Genomic DNA, 27,502 nt, shown 5'->3' with positions numbered 1-27,502 from the left:
AGCATTGAAATCATACGAAGTATATTCCCCAACCTCTACAAAATTAGAAGTCTTTATCAGGAGGAAACTTATAAATATATGGAAATTAAACAACATACTCTTAAATGCCAGTGGATCAAATAAGAAATTAAAATGCAAATTTGAAAATATTTAAAGATGAATGAAAATGAAAAAGTTATAGCAAAATTTACATGATGTAACAAAAGCAGTTCTCTGATGGAAATTTATAGCTCTAAATAACGGTATTAAAAAAAAGAAGAGATGTCTAAAGTTAACATTATAAAAGAATATTTCAGGTTCAGCCTGAGAGAAAATTCATAGCAGCAAAAAGGCGTACTTAAGTATTACCACAGAGAGGCAAGGCAAGGGAGAATCTGAAAGAGAGTTTGAGAGATGTGTATGCAGAATGAGAATGTCTAACACATATCTAGCAAAAGGCTAGGAAGCCATGGAGTGTGAAAGAGGGAATCCTACTTAAGGGATACCAACTGAGATTTTTCCAGAATTGATGAAGGACATGATGTCTTTCCCCAGATTGAGGCAGCATGATTCCAAAACTGTTGCATCCTACAGTCCTAGACGAGTGAGTGACTGGCACTTAGCAGACACTCAATAAACATTTGTTGAATAAATCTAAACACATTCAGGTAAAACTACGAAGAATGAAATATAAAGAAGAGATTTGAAAATGTAACATTCATTCAGATTTCCTAAGAAATAGCAATTAAATGACAACAGAATTTTCAACAACAAAAATTGAAGCTAGACAACTGCCTAGAAAGAAGGCTGGAAGAAAATAATTCTCAGCTTAGAACTGTACACACAACTAACCATAGATCAAACCTGAGGGAAAAATAAAAATATTATTAAATAAACAAGAGCAGAGAACTTAACATTAACAGACTTTCACTGAAGTTGTTGTATTTTTTTTTAAGTGATAGCTTTCAGAAAGTACGCATAGATCCTATTGTGATATCAGAAATGGTAAAAAAGGGTGGTGAATCTAAAGTGTTAACAATAAACAAATATTTGATGCTGGATATTTGGGGGTTAGAAAAGATGTAATTAAAATACAGACAATGTCATTTTAGAAGAAAAATGTCTCAGAAGGCATGAAATATTAATAATATTTTATATTGCTCACAAGGAGAACAGAGATCTATTTTTATGGAATTTGATCAGTCAAATGTACACGTAAAATTGTTAACTAAGAAACTGAACATTTAAAATAGAATGTGCAATTTCAAACTGATAAAGAGTAAAAGAGAAATGGAAAACCAAAAGTAATTGATAATCTCAATCAAAATAAGAAAAGTTCAACACTGTAATAATATAACTATACGAAATACAGGTTTTATGCACATATCATGGGACATTTGAAAGGTCAAAGATATTTCAATGGCTTGATTATTTTAATTATGTATCCTTGTTCTAAGTCCAGGTATGGAACTAAATCAAAAAGGAACTGAATTTAGCAATAAATTATGTCAGGCATTAGTAACTAGATTTTTTATTTGCTATAGACACTGAATACCTATGGCTATTGTTCAGTTACCTATTTTTCAATATTTCTTGAGGGCTGGTTTTTCACCTTCACTTCAGTGAAGAAATATACATTGATTCTGACTCTTTCAAAGATGAATTGCAATTCGTATCTGATGATACATTGACCCCCTGCAAAGAATTCATTAAGCAGATGATACCGAGAAACTTAGGTATAATTTAGTTCACATCATTCCAATTTGACACAGCCTATTTAAAACCATGACCCATTTAAAGATGATTGAGAAACATGTAACAGAGCCATTCACTTTCCTTATTTGTTCTCTAAAGAATTTAGAATGACACAGAAAAAAAAGTGTGCAATTTTTCAATGGCCCTGAAAATTTCCATTGAAGATGACAAAGCCTAATCAAAAGAAATTCCTTTAATGAATGTGACTGTAATGGAGACGATATTTTCTCAGAAGCTGGTGAATGTTACTGTCTTCATGATTTGTGCTCTGATTTTAATAAATTGTTCTAGACTTCACAAACTTTATGAAATATACTCTCAAGCAAAATATTTTATAATTAAGAAACAAAATATCATGGCCCATATTATCTGTATAATAAACAAAACAGTGTTTTGGGGGTTATGTTCTAATTTCCTAGATATTTTGAAATTGAATTATTTGCTCACAATATTTTCTTTTCTGCTATTAAGCAAAGCTGCAATGTGAAAAATTTTAGATTCTGAGAAATTGTTTTTAGTTTTCCTTAGGTAATAAGGTCATATCTTAATTTTTCTCATATTTAACTGGAACTCTTTTGGTACTGCTGAACTTTTAAAATTCTTTTGGATATACACTGCTGGTAAATGCAGTACAATGACAGTAGAAGGTTAAAAATAAATGAAATGAAAGGAGAAACAATATTGTTCTGGCTTAATTTCCACTTAAAGAAAAGAAGAATGACTAGTCCCAGAAGCTCCTAATAGCTCCTTATAGGTTCTAACATAATATTTTGGTATGCTTGTTCACCAAATCTGCTTAGAGACCAAAAGGCATTTTCATACTCTTTTGCTCTAGTAGTTAATGTTTCAAAAGATAACTTATTAACCCAATGCTATGATTGTTATTTTACTATCCTGTTGTTGGAATCTGTTTTTGAAGTAGGTTATGCAGCTTATATTCACAGGCATATAACTTAATGCTCACCAATAGCAGAAACTTTAAATATAGCATAAGCATAGGCACATTTTATTAGGAAGGAGTGTGATCTACTACAAATTGACTTAACATACCTTCAAGGAAAAGGAGTTTCTCTCATATAGTAAGTCCAGAGAAAGACAGCATAGAACTGGGGTAGGGTCTCCATGACAACATCAAAATACCAGAATAACTGGAACAGAGGTTATCTAGGGATATAAGTAAAATGTTCCAGCCCTTATAGGAGACTGAATAACATAGACCAAAATTCTCATTAGCTTTGAGAAAAAATAAAAGTCATTCACATGTATTAATTCTGATAATAATTTGTAAAATTATCAATAACTAAAAATACTTCAATTATTGAAAGGGAAAATATTTAAAAAGAAAGGGCTTTTGAATAAAGAAATAAACAAACATAAGCAAATCATAAATCAAAAAAGACCATAGCTTTTCCTTCTGAGACACTATGGTTTAGAAAGTGTTCCCTGGTTACAAGTAACAGAAACTGATAGTTGGAAACAGGATTGTTCTGAGGACCAACATGAGGAATCAAAAAGGTGAAGATAATTAGGGCAAATTCATATGAATCACAATGGCTGAAACACAGAATATGAGAGAAACAGGGATGAGCTGAATTTGATGGTGTGGTAAAGAGTGCTAACAATCCTCGAATATCCATTTTCTGCTTCTTCCTTATAGAGAATTTCCCAGCTGTTAGCTAGACTTTCCATTTACACACTCTATTTCATTGTTTTCATTTCATTTACTATCAGTTGCAGACTAAGTTTGGGTCAATGGAATGTGAAAGGAGAGATGGACAGTTTCAGATTGTCCATGGACAATTTCGGATTGTCCTTAAACCCAAACTTGTTGGCCCTAGAATTCCTTTTCTTCACTTTTCACAGTCTGGAATAGGAACATCTCTCTGAAACTTGCTTGAATCATACAGATAACGGAAAACTTTGAGAAATATTTGGACAGAATAATGAAAGGGACCAAGTTCCCTTAAAAAGGACTAGACCAGAACCTAGTGATATATACTTCTATCTTTTCAACTACTGTTTGCTTTTTTGTTTTGGGGGTCTATTTAATACAGTATCATAGACTCTACCATAATTATTACAAGCAATTCTTACAAGCCTTGGGCTAGACTTTGCAAAGTATAAAGAGATAACCAGAGAAGTAATAATATCAGGTTTTTATTTTAGAAAGATCTCTCTGGCTACAGAGTGGGGATCCAATTAAATTGAATGGTTTACAAAGGAAATTGGTTTGCTAATACAGGCAAGGTAGGTTTAGAACTCTACTGAGTAGGGTAGATATGATTTACATAGAAAAGAAACAGTGGAAGAGGAAAAGGTTTGGGAGGGAAAAACATTAAGGTTTTGAGGTCTGTGGGAAATCTATATTTTCCAGTATCATCATGGAAATACAGGTGTGGAGTCTACAATGTTGGAAAGATTGTTAGAAAGATGGTTGAACTAATAAAAATAGAGTTGTGTGTATTCTAGCTATGATTTATTCTAATAGCTTAAAATAGAACTTCAAATGGTACAAATTGGAAAATAAAATTCAGTGGTTTTGCTTTGTTTTGTTTTAGAAATGTCACTATTAAATAACATTAGAAATGACCTGCATTATGTAATTCAGTGGCATAAATATACCAGTTTTTGTTTTTGTTTTATTAAGGATGCTCAGAAAATGATGAGTTAAGGGAAGTCATAAAACACTGTCAACTTTAATAACACTATTATTTTATACCATAATCCAAATTCTATCATTCAAAAGATCATCTTCAGATTAGAATTCTGTGTACATAAGGAAAAAAATTAAAAATACATTAGGTCAATGTTGAGGGTGAAAATAATAAAACAAATATATGATTGCAGCTACTCCTATTCTTTTTGTGCCCAGCTTACAAGTACATGTGTACAATGTGTATAGATAGAGAAATTTCAAAGGAATGTGATCACTCTTTTATGTTAGTATGACAAGCTTCTATTTGCATATGTACAGAAATCCATATTCTAATCTGTGATTTACTAGAAACTAGGATTGTCACCAGTGTTTCAAAAATAGAGTGAAAGCATATATGTGCTAAACAGAATTTTTGTTTAGGTGAATCTTTAAAATATTTATATGTTTTGTTCTTGCTCTGGTAAATGTTGAAGAGTGAGAGATGCATTATTCATTTCCCATCTGAAAATTCTAGTGGAGCCTCTGAGTTGTGAGATATGGACCATCGCCCAGGGCAGAGTTGGAATGGGGAATATGAGGTGTTTGTATTTCAGTGATATCCTGAAGAAGAACCATGCGTGTTTAGGCTAATCAAGGGAAAGAGGTTCAAGGGTTTGAAGGAGATAGAGCTGGAATAATTCAAGAGAGAAATATTGAAGTTAGTTGAAGATAGGGAGGGTTTGATGGAAAATCAAGGGTAGAAGTTTGCAACCAGTTTGAGAGTTTGAATGTCTTGATAGGCTGAACTATCTGTCATGGCCAAGGGAAAAAAAAAATCCAGCATTGACGAGGTTGAACCCACTTGTCTTTCAACATATCACTCACATGTCAACGATGAAATCTCAGTAATCATCATAATGGAATGGAAAATATTGTTCCCCTTTCCCAATTTTCTTGTGCCATGTTAGAAAAGGAAACTGACCTCAAAATGTAATAAGTGGGATACTATAACTCTGGATTGGAAGGCCAACAAAATATATCTAAATCAAAATATTAATATTTTGGCACACAAAAAATACATAAATAAAAACATTTATTGTAGCCCTTTCAAGTGTGAGCCTTATTCTTTTAAACTTGAAATTGGAATTTTTAAAGATGGGCGTATATATCATATTCCCAAATAATCAAAAGCTGCTTGTACAATTTGATTACAGTATACCTAGAGGTATAATTATTAAAAATGCGAAGATAATTTCTTATTCATGGTTTATCAGAGACATTTGAACAGAGTTGTAAAACTGAAATACACTTTTCCTACTGTAGAAGATTTTGTATTTGCAGCAACTGGAGTAAGTACCAGAATTCATTCTATTCCAGGGTCCCTCATGCAGCAGTAGGGCTGTGTTCACATAGAAGGAATTTTAATCTGAGTTTAGATGTCTATAGTTCTTTTTTTTTTGATTTTTTGAAGGATAGTTGATTTACAATGTTGTGTTAATTACTGCTGTACTGCTAAGTGATTCAGTTATACATATATATATATATATATATATATATATATATATATTCTTTTTTTTTAATGTTCTTTTCCATTATGGCTTATCATAGGATATTGAATATAGTTCTCTGTGCTATACAGTAGCACCTTGTTGTTTATGCATTCTATATATAAAAGCTTACATATGCTAACCCCAACCTCCCACTCTATCCCTCCCCCACTCTCCTCTCCCTTGGCAACCACCAGTCTGTTCTCTATGTCTGTGATTCTGTTTCTGTTTCATAGATAGGTTCGTTTGTGTCATATTTTAGATTCCACATATAAGTGAAATCATATGGTATTTGTTTTCCTCTTTCTGACTTACTTCACTTAGTATGATAATCTCCAGTTGCATCTATGTTGCTGCAAATGGCATTATTTCATTCTTTTTTATGGCTGAGTAGTATTCCATTGTATATATGTACCATATCTTCTTTATCCATTCATCTGCCTATGGACATTTAGATTGTTTCCACGTCTTGGCTATTGTGACTAGGGCTGCTATGAACATAGGGCTGCATGTATCTTTTAGATGTCTATAGTTCTTTAATGATTCCTGCCATTTTATAAATCTCTCTTTACAGGTTGGAAACAAACAAAATTTTTTCCAAATCAGATCTGAGAAATAGTATGTTTCACAGTATTCACAACTTCCTTTGGGGGAGAATTTTGCATTCCTGATAAAATGTCTAAGCAATTTTGTGATAAATTTAATGGTATGAAGAAGACTTCTGGGAATCTAGTACCCAACAAACCCAAGTAACTGTCAACCATATGTATTATTATTTTATTCAAACATATTTTCCCCTTGTTTTTAATCTAACAGTCATTATCTAAAGTTTCTCTTTTGTAAACATCCTTACGAAAAAAGAATCTTGTAATTGACTTCTAGAGTTATCTTTTCGGCAACATGTTTGTAATAAAACTTTGACACTGTTTTTAATTATCCAAAATTTGTTGGTTTTGTTTCATTTGTAACAAATGCAGCATTCACTACAGTTTCAATGAACTGTGACTAAAACTGGAACATGGTGCAACCAGGAAAGAAATATTTGGAAACTTATATACAAATAACTACACTTTCCACTGAGATGATTATGTTGCATTACCTGATTTCTCTAGTGAATTGTGCTACTTCCTAAAAATATTTTAAAAGCATTATATAAAATAATATAAACTGAACTTATGTTAAAATGAGAATATTTAAAATATTTTGGGGGATGTGGCGCTATGTTCTATCTGATACTGTAGTTTTATTGTTTTTAAATGTTAAATAACTGCATGTCAATTTCTTTTTAAATATATATTTTAAAAAATTATGATCATATAGCTTAATCCTAGAATAAAGACCCCAGATTCTTAAACATTTAGTATCTGTAATAAATAGATGGAAATATTCATTTCAGTAGAGGAAGTGCATCACGAATAGTTATGGTAAAGCTGGACCATTAGGGTGAACCTTGGGATTTTGCTGTTGTTATTGTTTGGGAAGGAAGAATTTGGCTATGTTTTCTTGGTCTTTTAGATATAAGTCCTGTTGTTATTTTTGCCTACAGGGTAGCATTTTTCTTAAATACCAAATGACTTTAAATAATTAATCACTTATTATTTTAAAAAAATAAAAGCAAGAAAACAAACACCCTCTCAGATTTATAAAAAGAGACCTTCATAACTGCTGCATCAGAAATTATAGCTTAGAAAAACATCTTGGTAGCTGTATCCTTCCAAAATATTTTATTAAATTCTCCAAAGATTTTAATTATCTCTCTCCATAACTTAAGAAAAACTGCGTAAATGTTTAGCTTCAAGATGCCTAAAGACAGAGCTATATATGGACTCACATTTATTTGAGTGAAAGAAAATGAAGCTGTCATTTTGAAACCGACAGAATATCGTCTCTTAAACGATGATATTCAAACATAGATTTTTGGTATTTTGAATTTCTTTATATAACCCTAATTTGTTTGTAGGATGAAATACCCATTGTCTTTCCTTTTAGGGTGGGAATAGTCAGAAAAATTGTATAGTATAACTTGGATCCTCCTTTTTCCCTAAGAAGTGTGATGTATGCTCTTGACTGAGAATGGATTAGAAGAAAGCCTTCAACATGTTTTCCCAGATTGTTTTAGTTTTGTTTGGTTTTGTTGTTAATATCCTTTTCAGTTAGGTTTTTTTTTAAAATTTTCCTTCCAATTGGGAAATTGATTCACAGTTGTAGGCATTCATTGTAATAAAGTACCCAAGATGAGAAAGGGTTATTTAAATTATCATAGGTACCTAGCCAAACTTGTCTCTTGTTATTATTCTTTTATAAAAAGAGTTGTTAGAAAAAACACTTCTCTTTATGAAAGTTTTGACTATACCTGAAATGTTGGTGAAAGGAGTTGAAGGAAGAATTTTCTCCCTTTGTGTCCAAAAGAAAAAGAAAAGGGTTATGCTGTATATAAACAAATGAGAGGTAGAAAAATTGCACAGTGCTAATTACATATTTTTTTCTTTGATTGTAATTTACTTTATCAGTGTTGAATTTCAGGAGATCTCAATAAAAACAGAAAGCTGTATGTAAAATAACATCTACTTAGTATGGAAAACCATTTTGGTCACTGTTTTATTTCTAAAATCAATGTGTATATGTAACATTAAAAATGCTTAAAAATGAAAATAAGCCAGTTTTTAAAAATATGAATGAATATATCTTTCCTTGGAATTTATCACAATATATCGAATAGGAGAAAATTACAGTTTTCTATGTGGATTCTTTTATAAAACTCAACGCTGTATGTGCTGCCACCTTTTAAAAGTTTATGATTGAAAAGAAAAAGTTAAAGACCTCTTCACAGCTTTGATAAAAATTGCTTTATAAAAGTCTGGCCATAAGGAGATATAAATATCATAAAGAGAGTAAGTCAAATGGTACATTATATAAATAGAACCAACAACATCATACATTTATAGGATACTGCAAATCATCTGGATTTTAGCTCTCAGAGACAATAATCGTTTCAATGTTTCAACTCAGTATTATTCAGTAAAGTAGTTTTGTTGTATTTTTATAATATGTTCCCTCCTGTATACTTGTCAGTTTCATTCAATATTTTCAATGACAGAGTTCGTGCATCCATCTACAGAAGAAAATCATGGTTAAAAATATTTCAGGGATATGACATAAAGGTCATAACATTTCAGTCATTAACATTATTCCCCGATTATTTTCTAGATTAGATATTTAACACTTTTAAAAATGACTCTGAGTTGAAACTTTTTAAAATTATGAATTTTCTATAGTTTGCAATTTATGCAGCTGTGTTAAAACACATCTATTCCTTTGTGTCACTACAATTACCTATAGTTGTTTGTCCCTACTATTAAATGATCATTACTAGGATCATAAATTCAGACTAATCTTGGAATGACCAAAAGCTTATGACAGACAGATCGGCTCTGGGAACTTACAGTCCTGTGATAGAAATATAAGTATAATGAACTTGAATTTAATTAAACACTGGCCAGAAAATACAGCATGAAAAAACCTCCACATTGGTTGGATAGAATTTTATAAGTATTGTGTTTCAATGTAATCATTTTAAATGTTTTACGGGTCCATTAAAACTGTCTATTTTGTCTTTACAAGTTACAAAAGTCACACACAATGGTCAGTAATTTTCTAGATTCTTTTTTAATAAATTTATTTATTTATTTATTTATTTTTGGCTGTGTTGGGTCTTCGTTTCTGTGCCAGGGCTTTCTCTAGTTGCGGCAAGCGGGGGCCACTCTTCATCATGGTGCGCGGGCCTCTCACTGTCGCAGCCTCTCCTGTTGCGGAGCACAGGCTCCAGACGCGCAGGCTCAGTAGTTGTGGCTCACGGGCCCAGTTGCTCCACGGCATGTGGGATCCTCCCAGACCAGGGCTCGAACCCGTGTCCCCTGCATTGGCAGGCAGACTCTCAACCACTGCTCCACCAGGGAAGCCCAAGATGGCATTTCTTGATTTGGATGCTGGTTGCACAGAAAGTTTAATTCATGAAATTCATTCATGTAATTCACGTATACGTTTATGATTTATACACATTTTAGCATACATATTACTGTTCTCAAAAGGTTTTGCTTAAATAAAAAAGGAAGACTTCAATATGAATTAAGGTCTAAGTGATCATATTTGATGATATTACTGGATCCACAGACCATGGATATATTTCCATTAATGGAGCAATAGTCTCCACCCTGTTCAACCTGTTGCAGTGGTTTGGGTTCAGATTTACAATTCATCTCACAGCACAAAACAGGCATCACCCTGTTTTAAGGTGGCTTAGTTTCAAGAACTAAGAAAGAATTCATGACAGGCAACAGTGTAGCATGCAAAGCAACAGCATAACTTAACTTTCGAGACTCGGAGGCACAAATTCCCATTGCCCTAATTTAGCAGTTCAACATGTGGTCATGATGATAATGGTTGAATGTTTACCCACATTTATCAGTGATGACTTGCCAATTTTAAGCTGGTCATATAGCCTGAGACACCAGTTCACCTGGTAACTGTCTTTTAATTTGATCAGACTTTTTCTTCCTCTTAAGGTGCACTGTTGGAACATGGCCAGTTTCCTTGAAAATAGCTCCCTCTTGTGTTCCTATCTAAGTTAACAAGTCTTATCATACCCAAGGTGAGCCTCCAGAAAAATCCTTTCCATGTCCAGTCCATACCAAATCCAGTTTCCAAAGCCCTAAGAACATCTTACTACATTGGGGCAAGTGATAGCTGAGTCATCAAAGTGCTGAGTACTTGTGGTAATGGTGAAATTCAAGTAAATTATATGCACCCTCAACAAATATGTCATCTGGGCAATTGTTAGCTGATCATATTCAGAGATGTGTTTCAAGGTGCATTTCAATCAATATGCAAAAATGACTTTGCATAAATATCTTTTCTGAAGTTTCAGAAACAAATTATCACTGATCTTTAACTGTTAACATCACCAACATTCATCATTTCGGACGTTATGCTGTTTCAATAGCCACTTTTATAATGATCCCTCCATACTCATATGTGGTCTAAGAACAAAGCAGAATCTGATAGAGGAGCAGGCAGTAAAAATCCCTTTGCTTTGTACCCATGCAGTTGTCTAAAAAAATGCCATCCTGGTTCACGGCCACATGGTGCACCAGCTGCTCTCTGCCAGGCATAAAGCATACAGTCTAGTCCTAAGGTAGTATTTCTTTTAAGATTATAAAAGAAACTATATGATAACACAACCAAGGAAATGCTACAGATGTGATAAATTCAACTGCTGTTAATCAGGATATTCAACAAGAAATACTGGCTGATGTCTTTTCTTCAAACGATTCAAGTTGTTTTGGGGTAAATCTTAGGATTTGGCTTCAGTTACATTCTCCTTTTCAGTGGAAAAGACATCTTGGGCTTCTTCCAACTTTGAACATAAGTCAGCACTACATCAAACAGAAATGGCCAAGAAAATCATTATCTTGCTTTGGGAAGCTAAGTTAGATATGGAGTGATAATTTCCTTTTCTGGTTTCCTTATCCATCTATAAACTTCCTTTCAATCAATCACAGTTTCTTCCTACCTCCACCCCGGTGTACCATCTGTTAACCTAGATTTTGTATCCCTGATAGTGATAATGAAAACCCACAGGGATAGCCTTAGCATAGCTTGCATTGTACATATTTCCAGGAAGAAGGAATAGATTTAGAATAGATTTAGAATTACAAAAAGGCAATGTGGAATAGTACAAAGAGTTTCCATATACTCCACACCCAGATTCTCGTATTAATGTCTTACATTAGAATAGTCCATGTGTTACCATTAATTAACTAATATTGATATATTATTAACTAAAATTCAGTATTTATTCAGATTGACTTAGTTTTTACTTAATTACCTTTTTCAATTCCAAGAGCCCATCCAAGATACCATATTGAATTTGTAGTCCTGTCTCCCTAGGATCCTCTCGGTTATAATGGTGACAAAGACTTTCACTGTTTTCCTTGACCTTAACAGTTTTCAAGAAAGCTGGTCAGGTATTTTGTGGAGTGGTCCTCAATTTGGATTTGTTGATGTTTTTCTCATTATAGACTGCAGTTGTGGGTCTTACAGAGGAAAACCACAGAAGTAAATCATCATTGTTTATCACATTATATCAAAGGTATGTATCATAAACATGGCTTATTACCACTGATGTTAACGTGGAGTTTGTCAGGTTTCTCCACTGTTAAATTAATCTTTTTGCCCCCCTCCATACTTTTCATACTATACTCTTTGGAATAAAGTCATTTTCCCAGTCTACACTTAAGGAGTTATGCTTCACCTCCTTGAGAGTGAAGAATTTACACAAATTATTTGGAAATTTTCTATATGGAAAATTTTTTATTGTACCCCATTTATTTATTTATTGAATCATTTATTTATAACACTTAGGACACCTGGGTATATATATTTTATATTAAAGTTTATAATGCAATACTATTTTATTTTGTGGCTCAAAATTTCTGGTTTTAATTATTTGGAACTCTTTTGGTTGGCTTCTCTGTCCCTTTGACATACTGCCATCATTGTTTCTTTTTCGCTTATAAGTACTTCCTTACTTTGGCAATGAAAGATGCTCCAAACTCATTTATTTTCTGCCCCAGTCCTAGAGTCAGCCATTTCTCCAAGGACACTGACTGATTTCTTTTATTGGCGAATGGTACTAGAAACTGGTATCTTCTGCTAAGTGTGCTCATTGATCCTGGGGTGTCACTGCTTCTAGGTTTTCTCAGCCAGCAGGGCGCAGGAGTACATGTATAGGTACTAACCTGTACACATATACACTCCCTCTCTCTCTCGATCTGCACATGGGTATGGATCGTTGCGGTCCATTTTTTAATACCTTGTTAGAGTTTTTTTTTTCTTTTAATTTTTGTCTATGTTCCTGACTACTGTTGTTCTGAGGGTTTTTTTTTTTTTTTTTCTTGTAATGTCATTATTGACAGATTACTGAGTCAGAGTGGAGAAAGTGCCTTAGACAAGACACTGTATAAAGTGTTCTCTGAATGGGATTCTTACTCTAGGAGTGCTGATATGTGTATGAGCATGGCTGGCCTGAAGGATGTGAGTTCTTGACTGCAACTCCTCCTAGAAACTGCAATGTACTGGTGTGGGAAGGGCAAATTATCTTCCTCCCTTGGCCTTGTGAAGACCATCAGGCAAAATCTTATAATTGCCTATGGTCACATCTGAAAGAGCTAGGATTTGGGGCTAGAACCAGAACTGAAGAGTTGAGGAACTCTAACCCTTGATCCTTTAGGACCTGAGTGAGTAATGTAGGCTACCCATCATGTACTCAAATGACTGCAACATTAAGAGGCTGTGAGAATAACTGGTTAATCTGTCTGAGGCAACAGCAAACCAAGATTATAGTAGAAATTATTCCAAACAGGATGACAGGCTGCCTAGAGAAGTGAACATAGCCAAGAGCCTCAGTCGTTACCAAACCAGGAAAAGATGTCCCATAGGCCAATAAGTTCTTTTCTAGAAGACCCAGGAGGTCTTGTGTTCAAGCCTCTTATGGACTGTCGTACTTTGTCAGTTTCATTGAGCCAGATGTAACACTATGAGTTGGCAATGGAACATATTGTTCCAGAACCATTTGTAGAAAATGTTAGGGAATTATCATCCAGTTTCTCACCATTAAGTATCTCATCATTAAGTGATGGTAAATATCTCAATATTAAGTATCTTACCATTAAGTATCTAAAGTCTCAGATCCAGTTATTCCCTAAATTTAGTCATCGTACTGGATCCTCTATTACGCCATATTAATTAACCATCCTCAGCTAGTAATATGTGTATACTGTCACAGTTTTAAATTCTTCTTTGACTTTTTTCTCTGAGAAGAACGGACATGTGGACACAGGGCGGGAAGGGGAGTGTGGGATGAATTGGGAGTTCAGGTTTGACATAAATACACTACCATGTGTAAAGTAGATAGCTAGTGGGAACCTGCTGTATAGCACAGGGAACTCAGCGCGGTGCTCTGTGATGACCTAGATGGGTTGGATGTGGGGGGGTGGGGAGGGAAGTCCAAGAAGGAAGGGATATAGGTATACATATAGCCGATTCACTTTATTGTGTAGCAGAAACTAACACAACATTGTAAAGCAATTTTACTCCAGTAATAAAAAAAAGGAAAGAAATACATCAACCTATTATTTCTATAATGAATCCATTTTATTTTAATAGTGATGAAATTGAAATTTGGTTTCTGGATTCAATATGCTTGCAAATTCAGATACCCTGCATGAATGGGAGGATGGTGATGTACAGTAGTATAAAAAAGTGAATTTTACTTCGTTTCCTTTCAAAGTTAGAATAAAATAGGAAGCATTCACCAAGTTTGTGTGAGAATATCGATTCCTTTAGACTGTGGGACTTCCTGATTAACTTTTATCATGTCTGATACTGTGTAGGGTAAAATGCATGAATTTATTCTAACCACAATAATCAATAGTTACTCTTATGAGCCATTTAATTTTTCACAGGGCACTCAAGACAGATGTATTGCAACTTGGTGGGGATTAGTGCCCTTTCTTTCAACATTTCTTATTTAAAGCTGATATTTCTTGTCCTTGTAAAATGTGATACTACTTAATATTCACTATAAAGTAAGGTTTTGGGAAGTTTTAAGTATTCTCATGTAGTATGACCAATTAAAACCGGGCAAAGGGGACACTTGCCCAAAATCCAACCATAGGTAATAAATGTCAAAGCCCTCTGCACCTCAGTCCTATCCCAATCATGCATTTATGAATGAGTGATGACACTATAAGGTCTACTTTTCTTTCTTGTTTTCCACTTTGTTATTTCACTATAGTCTCAGTGTCCTCCACTACAGCATCACTTCACCCACCAAGATCTACATTTGGCTTACTGATAACCCCCTCACATTCTCCATCAGGTATTGCAGTACATTGTGCACTGGTTGGCAATTATCATTATCCTCGGGTTCATTTAGACAACAGCAAATGCAGCAAATGGTCCCTGATCTCCTGCTGGGTAATAGGCAAAAAGTTTCTAGACCTCAACTCAATCATCTTTCTTCCCACTGCCATAAGAAATTGAATACATTTAATACCCTGCTCTAATACCCGTTTCCCAGTTCTATCCACCGTCATTGGATTTATATTGTTTTACCACAATTGCCCTTGTAAGTTTATCAATGACTTCCGTATACTTATTTTTCAATCCTCATATTTCTTTGTTTTTAACATCTTTATTGGAGTATAACTGCTTTACAATGGTGTGTTAGTTTCTGCTTTATAACAAAGTGAATCAGTTATACATATACACATATCCCCATATCTCTTCCCTCTTGCGACTCTCTCCCTCCCACTCTCCCTATCCCACCCCTCTATTCACCTCATATTTCTTGATTTCAGTCGATCTCTCATTCTTCTTTAAAACTCTGTGTCCATGGACTTTACAGCAGAACACGTCCCTATTTTTTTTTTTCCTTACAATCTGAATACTTTCTGGATCTTCTGTTTAGATTTCTGTGCCCTCCGCCTTATTTTTAAATGCAGAATATTCTTATCCCTCTAGTCTACACTGTCTTACAGTCTTTTCTTATAACTCTATATTCTCTTGATAATTATGTCGGGGACTCAGCAAACTTTACTCAGTAAAGGACCAGAGAGTAAATATGACCAGAGAGTGAATATGGCTTTGTGGATCATCTGGTCTTTGTCATAATTACTTAGTTCTGAATTGTAGTGTGAAAGTAGCATAGACAATGTGTAAACCAATGGTGTAGCAATTAAAAAGCAGCATTTAATTTACAAAAATAGGTAGTTTGGCCCTTGGACCATACTTTACTGGCCACTGATCTTGTTCAGTCTTGTGAATTTTATTTGTCTCTGTACTATTACAATATATGTACTTTCTAGCCAAGAACACTTTTGTTACCGGTAGAGTTTTTGTTTAACCCATTATTTGATATCCCCATTTGGCTGCATCACAGAATCTCAAATTCAGGATTTCAAACTATAGTCATAATTTTCTATTTCAAAAATTTCTTTCATCTCAGAAAATGCCAATATTATCTTAAATCATTCTTTCAAGACAGAAAATTATGAGCTACATTTGACTTCTTCCTTGTCATAATCTCTTACATCAAATCAGTTTTAAACTTGTGTCAATTATTTTACCTAATTATAATATAAATATGCACCTAGATAGTTATCCAAGGGAAAAGAAATCATAGCTATCCAAGAGAAAATAAAACATATGCCCAGATCAAGAACTACACATTAATATTCATAGCAGCATTATTCATGGTAGCCAAAACTTGGAAACAATCAACTACTCATCATTTGGTAAACTGACATACTAATTGTATGTATACTATACATATCCCATAGTGGGTTAATCAGAAAACAAACAAAATTTGGATCCATACTTAAAACAGACTATGTGGAAAACATTTAAATACAATAGACTATGTATAAATTACATGATTCCATTTATATGACATTCTAGGGGGAAAAAAAACCCTATAGTGATAAAACAAAGCAAATGATATAGATGGTTGTGCAGGAATAGAAGAGAAAATTAACCACAACGGGCCTGGATGGAATTCTTTGGAGTATCTGGTACATTAAATATCTCAATTATGGTGGTGGTTTTATGACTCTATAAAATTGCCAAAACTCATCAAACTGAATACCTTACAGGGAGATTTTTTTGATATATAAACCATACCTCAACAAAACTGTGAAAACAAACAAAATATAACCAAATAGAAAAAAATCAATCGACTCTGCTCTATTGAAAAACATTTTTCTGACATTTGACTATCATGTAGGTAACATGACCTACACAACTCTTCTTATTTCGACTCCTACCTTTCTATCAGTTTTGTCTCCCACCAGTTGATTCCTGTTTGTCTGCATCAACTGTTTCACTTTAATAAAGGTTTCAGTTTAATAAAGATTCAGTGGTTTCAGTTTAATAAAGACTCAGTGGTTTCTCCTCTGTTCCTCCTTCTCTGCCATCTTCCTTAGCTAGCCCAAACACAACTTTGAATAGATTTGAAATAACTCCATAAGGAAAAACTCTCATGATAAACTTTACTTAGGACTCCTGTTGTCTGTTCTCATAATGAACTGTACAAAAGTTTTTCACACTCATCAAACCTATCATTACATATGCAGTATTAGTTATTCCCACTCTGAGTGTATGTTAAAGTCAGAGATGGTGACTTTCTTGTTTATTGCTTTTATATTGTGGAGAACCTAGTGAAAAGTAGATTCTGAAATATATATTAAATGTATACATTTTTAAATATCAGTTGTAATCTGGTAAATTAGTTTGCTAGGGCTACCATAACAAAATATCAGAGACTGGGTGCCATGTACAACAGAAATTTATTTTCTCACAGTTCTGGAGGCTAGAATTTCAAGAAATGGCAGTGTTGGTTTCTCCTAGGGCCATTCTCCTTGACGTGAAGATGTCTGCCTTTCTCTGTGTGTGTGTATATCCCTGGTATCTCTTTTGTGTCCAGAATTCCTCTTCTTACAAAGACACCAGTCATAATGGATTAGGGTCCACCCTAGTGGCTTTATTTTAACTTAATCATTTCTTTAAAGACCTTATCAATGTACTAGGTATTAGAGCTTCAACATATGAATTTGGGAGATGGACACAAGTCAGTCCATAATATCTGAGAAATAAAATCAAATGTAGATGGCAAAGTACACATTGGCTTTTGTTTTGGGAAGGAGTAGTCTAACAATCTCTCTGGAGAGTGAGTTCTCAAGGACACGGTAATGTGTTATTTTCCTTTCCTTCTCTCTGCACCTAATAGCCTGGCACCTAGTAGAGAATTTAACCAAAAAAAAAAGTTTGTTATATTTAATTTCATTAAACTGAATTAAATACAAGGACACAAAATAAGCTCCTTTACCACTGAGCAATTGATATTCACTTAGCATATACATATTCTTAATGCATTAATTATGTGAAATACACACAGAACTTGAGGGAGAATCTGGATATTTTCAGTGCTGTACTTTTTAATTTTCTAGCTTGGATTCTGCTGCAAAGTAGTGAAGACAGGTGAAACCACCAGTATTGCCACAGAGAGGTAATCAAACCAAGTTTTTTTTAAAAAATAAATTTATTTATTGTATTTACTTATTTTTGGCTGCGTTGGGTCTTCGTTGCTGTGTGAGGGCTTTCTGTAGTTGCAGCGAGTGGGGGCCACTCCTCATTGCGGTGCACAGGCTTCTCATTGCGGTGGCTTCTTGTTGCAGAGCATGGGCTCTAGGCACTTGGGCTTCAGTAGTTGTAGCGTGTGGGCTCAGTAGTTGTGGCTCGCGGGCTCCAGAGCGCAGCCTCAGCAGCTGTGGCGCACTGGCACAGCTGCTCCAGGGCATGTGGGATCTTCCTGGACCAGGGCTCAAACCCGCGTCCCCTGCATTGGCAGGCAGACTCTCAACCACTGCACCACCAGGGAAGCCCCCGACTTTATTTTTTAAGATTAGCTTTTAAGAATTAACCGAGTCTTAGTTAATTCATTGCATGTTTGCTCAGCAGACTAAACTTGGGATTCTTTCTAGCACAACTTACTCATTTTATTATTTCTTTAAAATCATGAATTTATGGCAGATGATTTCAACTGTATGGGAAATAGTTAAAGATGCCTTACATTTGTGGGTTTTATCTATTAGTACTCTTTACGCAAGTTCAAGATGTTTAAGTCGTAGCTACATATACAGGGTGAAATTAATCAGGCTTTCTAGAACATTAACATCTCTCAGAAGTGGAAGGGTGTTTGATCATTTTTGGAATGTAAATCATGATGAAAGCTGATGTGATATGCTTTCACATAAGTATTTATAGCATGAATAAATCAACTCAAAACATTTGCTCCAACAATAAATGCTGGAGAGGGTATGGAGAAAAGGGAACCCTCCTGCACTGTTGGTAGGAATGTAAATTGATACAGCCACTATGGAGAGCAGTGTGGAGGTTCCTTTAAAAACTAAAAATGGAACTACCATACGACCCAGCGGGACTACTGGACATATACCCTGAGAAAACCATAATTCAAAAAGAGTCATGTACCACAGTGTTCATTGCAGCTCTATTTACAATAGCCAGGACATGGAGGCAACCTAAGTGTCCATCAACAGATGAATGGATAAAGAAGATGTGGCACATATAGACAATGGAATATTACTGAACCATAAAAAGAAACGAAATTGAGTTATTTGTAGTGAGGTGGATGGACCTAGAGTCTGTCATACAGAGTGAAGTAAGTCAGAAAGAGAAAAACAAATATGTATGCTAAAACATATATATGGAATCTAAAAAAAAAAAATAAATGGTTCCAAAGAACCTAGGGGCAGGACAGGAATAAAGACGCAGACATAGAGCATGGACTTGAGGACATGGGGAGGGGGAAGGATAAGCTGGGACAAAGTGAAAGAGTGGCATGGACATATATACACTACCAAATGTAAAATAGATAGCCAGTGGGAAGCAGCTGCATAGTACAGGGAGATCAGCTCGGTGCTTTGTGACCACCTAGAGGGGTGGGATAGGGAGGGTGGGAGGGAGACACAAGAGGGAGGAGATATGGAGATATATGTATATGTATAGCTGATTCACTTTGTTATAAAGCAGAAACTAACACACCATTGTAAAGCAATTATATTCCAATAAAGTTAAAAAACAAAACAAAACAAAAAGCATTTGCTACTTCATATGAATCAGGCAACAAATATCACCTTTCATAGCAATTGATTTTTGCCATTAAATATTTTCTGCATATATTTTTCAAATTAAAACCTTGAGAAGTATACAAATAGTTTTATCTTTTCCAAGTATATGATATATGTCTTTCATAAAAATTGAGAAACAGTTAATGTTCATTTACTTATGGGATAATTACTCATTTGGGGTTCTTTTTTGTGTTTTGGGGCCAAGATTGGTTGAAATTTTTTAACTGCTTTACCATTTCTGTTTAAGCAACTTTTTCTTGAGCCAGAGTTAGTGCACTAATTTTTCTCAGTGAAAATGATGAAAAGATGCCCAACTTAGACTAGAAGGGAAGACCGATTTCACCTAGGGATTAATGATTGTGAGGAGTGCTAAGAAAGGACAACAAAGGATTCTCTGGAAACAGTAAAAAGACATTAATACAAAAGCACCATTTAGAATAAGAAGGAATAGAAAGTGCTTAGATCAGTAAGGATTCCCAGCTCTGGACAGACTTCAGCAACCAGCTCCTCAGTGGTAAAATTGCCACAGGCCAAGAGCCATGGCTCTCAGGGGGCTCATCTTTTTTTTTTTTTTTTTTTTTTTAATTTTATTTATTTATTTATTTATTTATTTATTTGTGTATTTATGGCTGTGTTTGGTCTTCGTTTCTGTGCGAGGGCTTTCTCTAGTTGTGGCAAGCGGGGGCCACTCTTCATCGCGGTGCGCGGGCCTCTCACTATCGTGGCCTCTCTTGTTGCGGGGCACAGGCTCCAGACGCGCAGGCTCAGTAGTTGCGGCGCACGGGCTTAGTTGCTCCGCGGCATGTGGGATCTTCCCAGACCAGGGCTCGAACCCGTGTCCCCTGCATTAGCAGGCAGATTCTCAACCCCTGCGCCACCCGGGAAGCCCGGGGCTCATCTTTTTAATTTTGCTTCTCTCTGGGATTGTAGCCTTGTGATGCCTGCCATTCACTAGCCAGAAACAGTTATTTAATGTATATTATTCATTTTTAAAAAATTATTTATGGTGGTAGGGCTAGTCTGGTATCGTTTTCTTTACTTTTACTAGAATTAAAGTGTTTATTTTATTTTAAAATGCTCCTAAAATATATTTTCCAAATGAAAAATGATGCTGAGCAACTTTTCATCTTATAGGGCATTCAAATATTCTCTTTTGTTATTTACCTCTTTAACTTTTATTCATTCCTTTAAATGATGTTTTAAGCCCCGAGGTTGTCATCTTTTCTATTTTGCAACTCTCTGTACTTTAAGACACCACCATGGTTCCCGCATCACTTGAACTCCTCATTCAAATTATACTAGTCAAACATACCTGCTCCCTCTGCTGACGTCTTGTTTCTAGTAGGCTACTTTTGTGATAATGTAACTGTTTTGCCATTGTGTGTCATGCACTATTGATTTCCATTTCCAAGAAGACTAGAATCATCTTTGCATTCAAAGCCAAACAGTTCAGATAAGCAATCCCAGATTTCCAGTTTTGAGGATCTGTTACTTAACTTTATTGTTAAACATTATGTCTATCACTGTTCAATCCAGGGAAGATAAACTATCTATCATTTTACCAGAAAGAATTAAGTACAAATATTTAGGTAAATAATCTTAGAAATGGCAGTGTGTTAGTTTGCTAGGGCTGCCACAACAAAAATACCACAAATCAGATGGCTTAAAACACAGATTTATTTTCTCACAGCTCTGGAGTCTTGGAGTCAAGATCAAGTTTCTGACAGGGTTGGTTTCCTCTGAGGCCTCTTTCCCTGGCTTACAAATGTCTGCCCCCTTGCTGCCTCTTCACATGGTCGTCACTCAGTGCATGTGTGGCGCTGGTGCATTTCTGTATGTACTAATCTCTTCTTATAAGGACAATAGTTAGATTGCATTGGGGCCCAGCCTAATGGCCTCATTTTAAATTAATTACCTCTTAAATACCTTATCTTCAAACATAGTCCCATTCTGTGGTCCCTGGGGTTAGGACTTTGTCATACAAATTTTGGGAGGATGCAATTCAGTCCACAACAGGTAGGATACACCAGCTCTAGGTTGTAAATCTAGAAATGGCTTCCAGAAAACCACAAAACTGCCTCTCTAGGGATTTAGGAACACAACTGGAACCAAGGAATTCAAGTACACACTATTAAAACTGGCCTCAAAGTGTTACCGAACTCAGGTTTGGCTCCTTACCACTCATAAGCCAATAATTCAAGAGGCAAGTCTCAATAGAAAGGAAAGCTGCTTTAGTTAGGAAATCCAGCAATCTGGGGAGATGTTGGACTTGTGTCTAGGGACCAACTCCAAAGATTCTGCTCAACCATGACAATTCTTAAAGGAAAAAATGGGGGGAAGAATCTCAGTGAATTATCCAGGCAGGAGGTTGGGTTCTGCAGCAATCTCCATTGCATGCAGACTGGTTGACTCTCTCTTCAGATGTTATCTTGCCCTCATGATCTGCCTGCAGGATTGCTTAGGGGGCTGTTGGGGGTAGAGAGCTAATTATTCTTTACTTAATTCTTCATTCTTACTTTTTATCTAGGAAAAGAATCAACAGGTTAGACAAGGCATGGTGTGCATTCAGGAGAGCATAAATCAGGAGTTAGGTTAAATTGCCCAGTGATCTCATTCCTATAATTAGGTTATTTTAAGGTTAGAGGGGAACAGAAGTGGGCAAACAGGAAAGGGGCAAAAGATCTGCTTTCAAAAGGATCAGGAAATGACTGAGAAATGCACTGCATTGCTTGTCTGATACCCTACTCAGAACTGGTTAAAATACTTTAAATCCTCATCTCTTTTTAAAATGCCTTTAAAAAAAAAATCTTTAGCCTAATTAAATTTCTGATGGCTTCAATTTTCTTGATTCTTTGAGTACAGATAGACAGGTATTATGATTTTGTTTGGTTTTGTCTGGGTGGACATGGCGTTGTAACAAAACAGCTTCAACCGAGTAGGTCAACGGAAGACCCTCACCAGCAATCGGTTCCAAGATAGTAAGCAAAGAATTGCAAAGTACCATGTTAAGCTTAAGCACAAAGCAAAGTTTATTGAAGCATAGGTACACTCTCAGAGCGGGAGAGAGAGAAAGAGAGCGGGCTATGTCAGCGAAGTGAAGCAAGCCCAAAGCAAAGTTTATCAAAGCAAAGGGTACACTCTCATAGAGAGAGAGCGCGGGCTGTTTCTGCGAATTGAAAGCAGCATTCCCGTACAGGCTTAAGGGCACCTTTAAGGAGCATTTTGCAGGGAGGAGGGGTTGAGTGACAAGGGATCATTATTTGATTGACAGTCGCGAGGTATGTAACAAGTTTACTGCTGCGCATGCTCTCACCCTTGAATCGCTAAGAAACGCCCACTCGGGGGCAAAACCACATGTAGATTTTATTATAATTGTGATATAATGAGTTTGGGTTTACTATAGGTTATACGCCTGTCTGGTCTGGGCACGCGCAGCCCGGGGAAGTCCCCTCATGTTACTGTGCTCACTCTTTATCAGGATAAACTGCCCACCACACAACCATAGTTTCGCCCATTCTGGGTGTGGTCAAGGGAGAGTTCCCAGATGGCTGGGTGTGAATCGATTTCTTCTTGTCTTTCTCGCCACTGTCTCCTCTTTGCTGCTAATGACTATCTACCAGTTTAATTATTGTCATTAATTGTGTACATATCTTTCTCAATATATCACCATTTTTCCCATTGACAATTGCATTAGTCATCAATTGTTAGGCTTCACCTTTCAAATGTTCATTTTGCAATTATATTTATTGGGCATGTTAAATATTGTGCATTTGTAAAACACATTTCCCATATTGAAATAAAGTAGGTTTGGCTCAGAACACCTTCGTTTTGTTTATTATGCTGACATTTTGAATCTGTAACTAGGTTTAATTTTAGCTTTATAATACTCCTTCTCAGGTTCACTGTCATTCATTCTATAGATGAATGTCTTAGTTGGAATATTTGTATGAGACATATTCAAATGGAAGTTTAAACATGAGACAGGTTGAGGATGGAAACTGTAAAGTATATTTTATAACAGATTAAATATGAGTATGGAGGAAACATAGAAATCCAGCAGTATAATTTATATATTTATGGGTGATCCTTTCAGTTTTTCATTAATTTTGCTACAAGTAATTATACATGTTAATTCCCAAAGTTATGAAAAATAGATTTTACTTAAATACAGTGACTGTTTTCACTGAATTCCCTTTTGTTGCTTTGGATTGTTTACCTGAGTGGAATCTATATTGATTGCATTTCTCGTTACTATGTTGGTAGAGACTTAGAAGGAAAAACAGATGAATTTGGGATTAAAAAAAGAAACTAAATTGCCTTTGCATAGCTGATTGTGGTGTTAAAAAGCGTTAACCTAACAAATATGTCTATCTCTGTGTCTCTGTATCCACTTTCTATTTCCCTGTTTCATTACACCTTCAACCCAGAAAAGAGGCAAAGTCCACCTAAGTGAGGAGATTCCTGACCCTGATTGGATCATGTTTATCAAGGTACAGTTCTCTGTGTTGAAAAGTCAAGGGCTTTCTTTTGTCCCTTCTAATTTATGCTTCTTAAGCAATGATATAAAATATAAGGCGATTCCTGGATCTATATGGTAAATTAGTATTCTTGCTTACTTCCTTTTTTTTTCTTCTACAAGATATTACGTTCTTTGATATTCTATTCACTTTGGGTTCGTGACCAACTGAAAATTAGAGAGTATTAGAAATTAGGAATATGTCAACTCTTAGAGGAAAACATAGGCAGAAACTCTCTGGCATAAACTGTAGCAAGATCTTTTTTGGTCTACCTCCCAGAGTAATAAAAATAAAAACAAACAAAAAAAAACAAACAAGACATAATAAAACCTAAAAGCCTTTGCACAACAAAGGGAACCATAAACAAACAAAAAGACAGCCCACAGAATGGGAGAAAAGATGTGCAAATGAAGCAACTGACAAGGAATTAATCTTCAAAACATACAAACAGCTCATGCAGCTCAATATCAGAAAAACAAACAACACAATCAAAAAATGGGTGGAAGATCTAAATAGATGTTTCTCCAAAGAAGACATACAGATGGCCAAGAGGCACATGAAAAGATGCTCAACATCACTAATTATTAGAAAAATGCAAATCAAAACTACAGTGAGGTATCACCTCACACCAGTCAGAATGGCCATCATCAAAAAGTCTGCAAACAATAAATGCTAGAGAGGGTGTGGAGAAAAGGGAACCCTCCTACACTGCTGGTGGGAATGTAAATCGGTATAGCCACTACGGAGAACAGTATGGAGGTTCCTTAGAAAACTAAAAATAGAGCTACCATATGATCCATCAGTCCCACCCCTGGGCATATACCTGGAGAAAACCATAATTCGAAAAGATACATGCACCCCAATGTTCATTGCAGCACTATTTACAATAGCCAGGACATGGAAGCAACCTAATGTCCATCAACAGAGGAATGGATAAAGAAGAGGTGGGACATATATACAATGGAATATTACTCAACCATAAAAAAGAACAAAATAATGCCATTTGCAGCAACATGGATGGACCTAGAGACTGTCACACTGAGTGAAGTAAGTCAGACAGAGAAAGACAAATATCATATGATATTGCTTACATGTGGAATTAAAAAAAAAATGGTACAAATGAACTTATTTACAAAACTGAAATAGAGTCACAGGTATAGAAAACAAACTTATGGTTACCAAGGGGGAAAAGGGGGGAGGGATAGATAAATTGGGAGATCGGGATTGACATATACACTCTACTATATTTAAAATAGATAACTAATAACCTACTGTATAGCACAGGGAACTCTACTCAATACTCTGTAATGACCTGTATGGAAAAAGAATCTTAAAAAAGAGTGGATATATGTATATGTATAACTGATTCACTTTGCTGTACAGTAGAAACTAACACAACATTGTGAATCAACTTTACTCCAATAAAAATTAATTTAAAAAAAAGGAATATGTCAAGGTCTTGGCTGAAATTTTTGCAGAGCTTAGCACTGACACCTGCAGAAAGATATGAGATATATACTTTCTAGATAATAATTAAATATTTCATGTTCCTTCAAGCATCTTACAGAAGAACAGGTGATAGTTCAGGAAGAATTCCTGTATTATCATTTTTGTCAAATTCATATTGAAACCCTATCCTTATCAAATATATCTGTACTGTCAGAGCAGAAAAACGAATATGTGACAGGACAAGAATCTGGAGATTCGAGTATCATTTTGGCATAAATAGCTCTAGAATTGGTAAAATACTTTCCCTAATAATTGGAAATTTCCATTATGCCACAGACACTAGCAAGAAACGGGTTAACTCTTGGAGTTAGAAAAGATCACCTGGATAACAAAAGTAGAGAGCAGCTATTTTTTTTTAAAATACCGTTCTTGCACTCAGAGGATCATTTTGTCAACACACCATGCAGAAGAGGCAACTGCACTTCTTAGGAGTAGGATTCCATCATGTGGTAGACAGTTGCCACATCTTGCTTTCTCAAAATTGAAACTACGTTTTTAGCAAGTCCTCCATGTTGTAAGTCTGGTGAAATCTCTAAGGAGGGAAACTGTCTTTCTCTCCACTTGTCTTAGTTAGTTCTCAGACATGGTCCTGATGAATCATCACACCTCTCAATACTCACATCTTAGTGTGGTCCCCTCACCTATTAAATTAGTCAGGCCCTGTGATTCACTTTAACTAAATGTGGCAGAGGCAACCTTGTGCCAGTTGCACAGTTTGCCTTATGAAGCCATAATAGTTTCCACTTTTCACTCCTGGAAACCCTGAGTTATTATATAAAAATTAAGAAACACTACTGGGAGAACACATGGAAAGGCCCCAAAAAGAGGCCATCTGGACACAGCAAAGCTGCACTGAGACTGGGACTCAGGAATTCAGTGTCTTACGGAGCCCCAAAACCAGCCTTCCCCAGCAACACAAGATACATACACGAAGCCATCTTGGAGCAACCATCTGACCTTAGTTACATAAGAGACTCCAAACAGAAGGGCATAAGGACACCCAGTTGGGCCCCAGTCAAACAACAGAATTATAAGGAATAATGTAATTATGGTTTTTATTAAGCCACTAAGTTCTAGAAAAGTAGGTAACACAATAATAGATCACCAAAAAACTACAGGCTGGCAACTAAGGCCTAGGTACATGACCAATCTTGGCCAGTTGTTTGCTGTCACTGGGAGAAATCTGTCCTTGTTTAACTGGGTTAGTTGAAAGTGACAGCACTGAAAATTCAATTCATATTTAGGTATGGGACTTCAGTATCCCACAAAAAACACTGGCAAAGGAAATATTTTTATTATTACTTGGAGACACCTGGAATGTTGTAACATGCAGTGCAGTGAAAGCAGGTTTTTGCAGGAAGCTTTTTTACTTTCACTTAAGGGACGGTAGAAATGCAAGAGCTTTGTGGGTATACTGGCTACTTCATTAAGTGAATTAACAAACAAACCTGAAAGCACAAAGTTTTCCCACCAAGAGAATTATAGTATTTAGATAAAAATACTGGGAGTGGGGATCTGGAAAATGTGTGGTACTAGATACCATATTAACAGATCCTGAGGGTGGTCCACTAAAAAGTAAAGAACGTGAATATACATGAAAAAACTTATTTAAATATGTACAAGCAACTAGATAACAGTGTGGTAGGTCTAGCAGCTTTGAATGGTTTTAATTATTTCTTAGGCTAATTGACTAAGACCTGGCCTCAGTAGCTATACATAATAAATTAAGTGGCAGTGCTGGAAATTCTTTAGTATAATTTAGATGAAGAAACTGTAAGCCTTTTGGGGATTTTA

General features: G+C 35.5%; 1 long non-coding RNA gene across 1 annotated transcript in view; it reads left to right on the top strand.

The window, feature by feature from the left end:
• LOC309653662 overlaps nucleotides 1-27,502 on the top strand; it is a 61,644-nt gene that overhangs the window by 8,632 nt on the left and 25,510 nt on the right. The window contains exons 3-5 of the long non-coding RNA XR_014259350.1: nucleotides 11,994-12,064; nucleotides 17,982-18,040; nucleotides 24,110-24,172. This is a non-coding gene — a long non-coding RNA (uncharacterized lncRNA). The remainder of the gene's footprint in view (nucleotides 1-11,993; nucleotides 12,065-17,981; nucleotides 18,041-24,109; nucleotides 24,173-27,502) is intronic.

This window comes from Balaenoptera physalus, assembly GCF_965194825.1.
Source record: "Balaenoptera physalus genome assembly, contig: HAP1_SCAFFOLD_789, whole genome shotgun sequence".
Lineage (NCBI taxonomy): Eukaryota > Metazoa > Chordata > Mammalia > Artiodactyla > Balaenopteridae > Balaenoptera > Balaenoptera physalus.
Note: the sequence above shows the minus strand (reverse complement) of the source record. Positions and strands in the feature narration are given on the sequence as shown.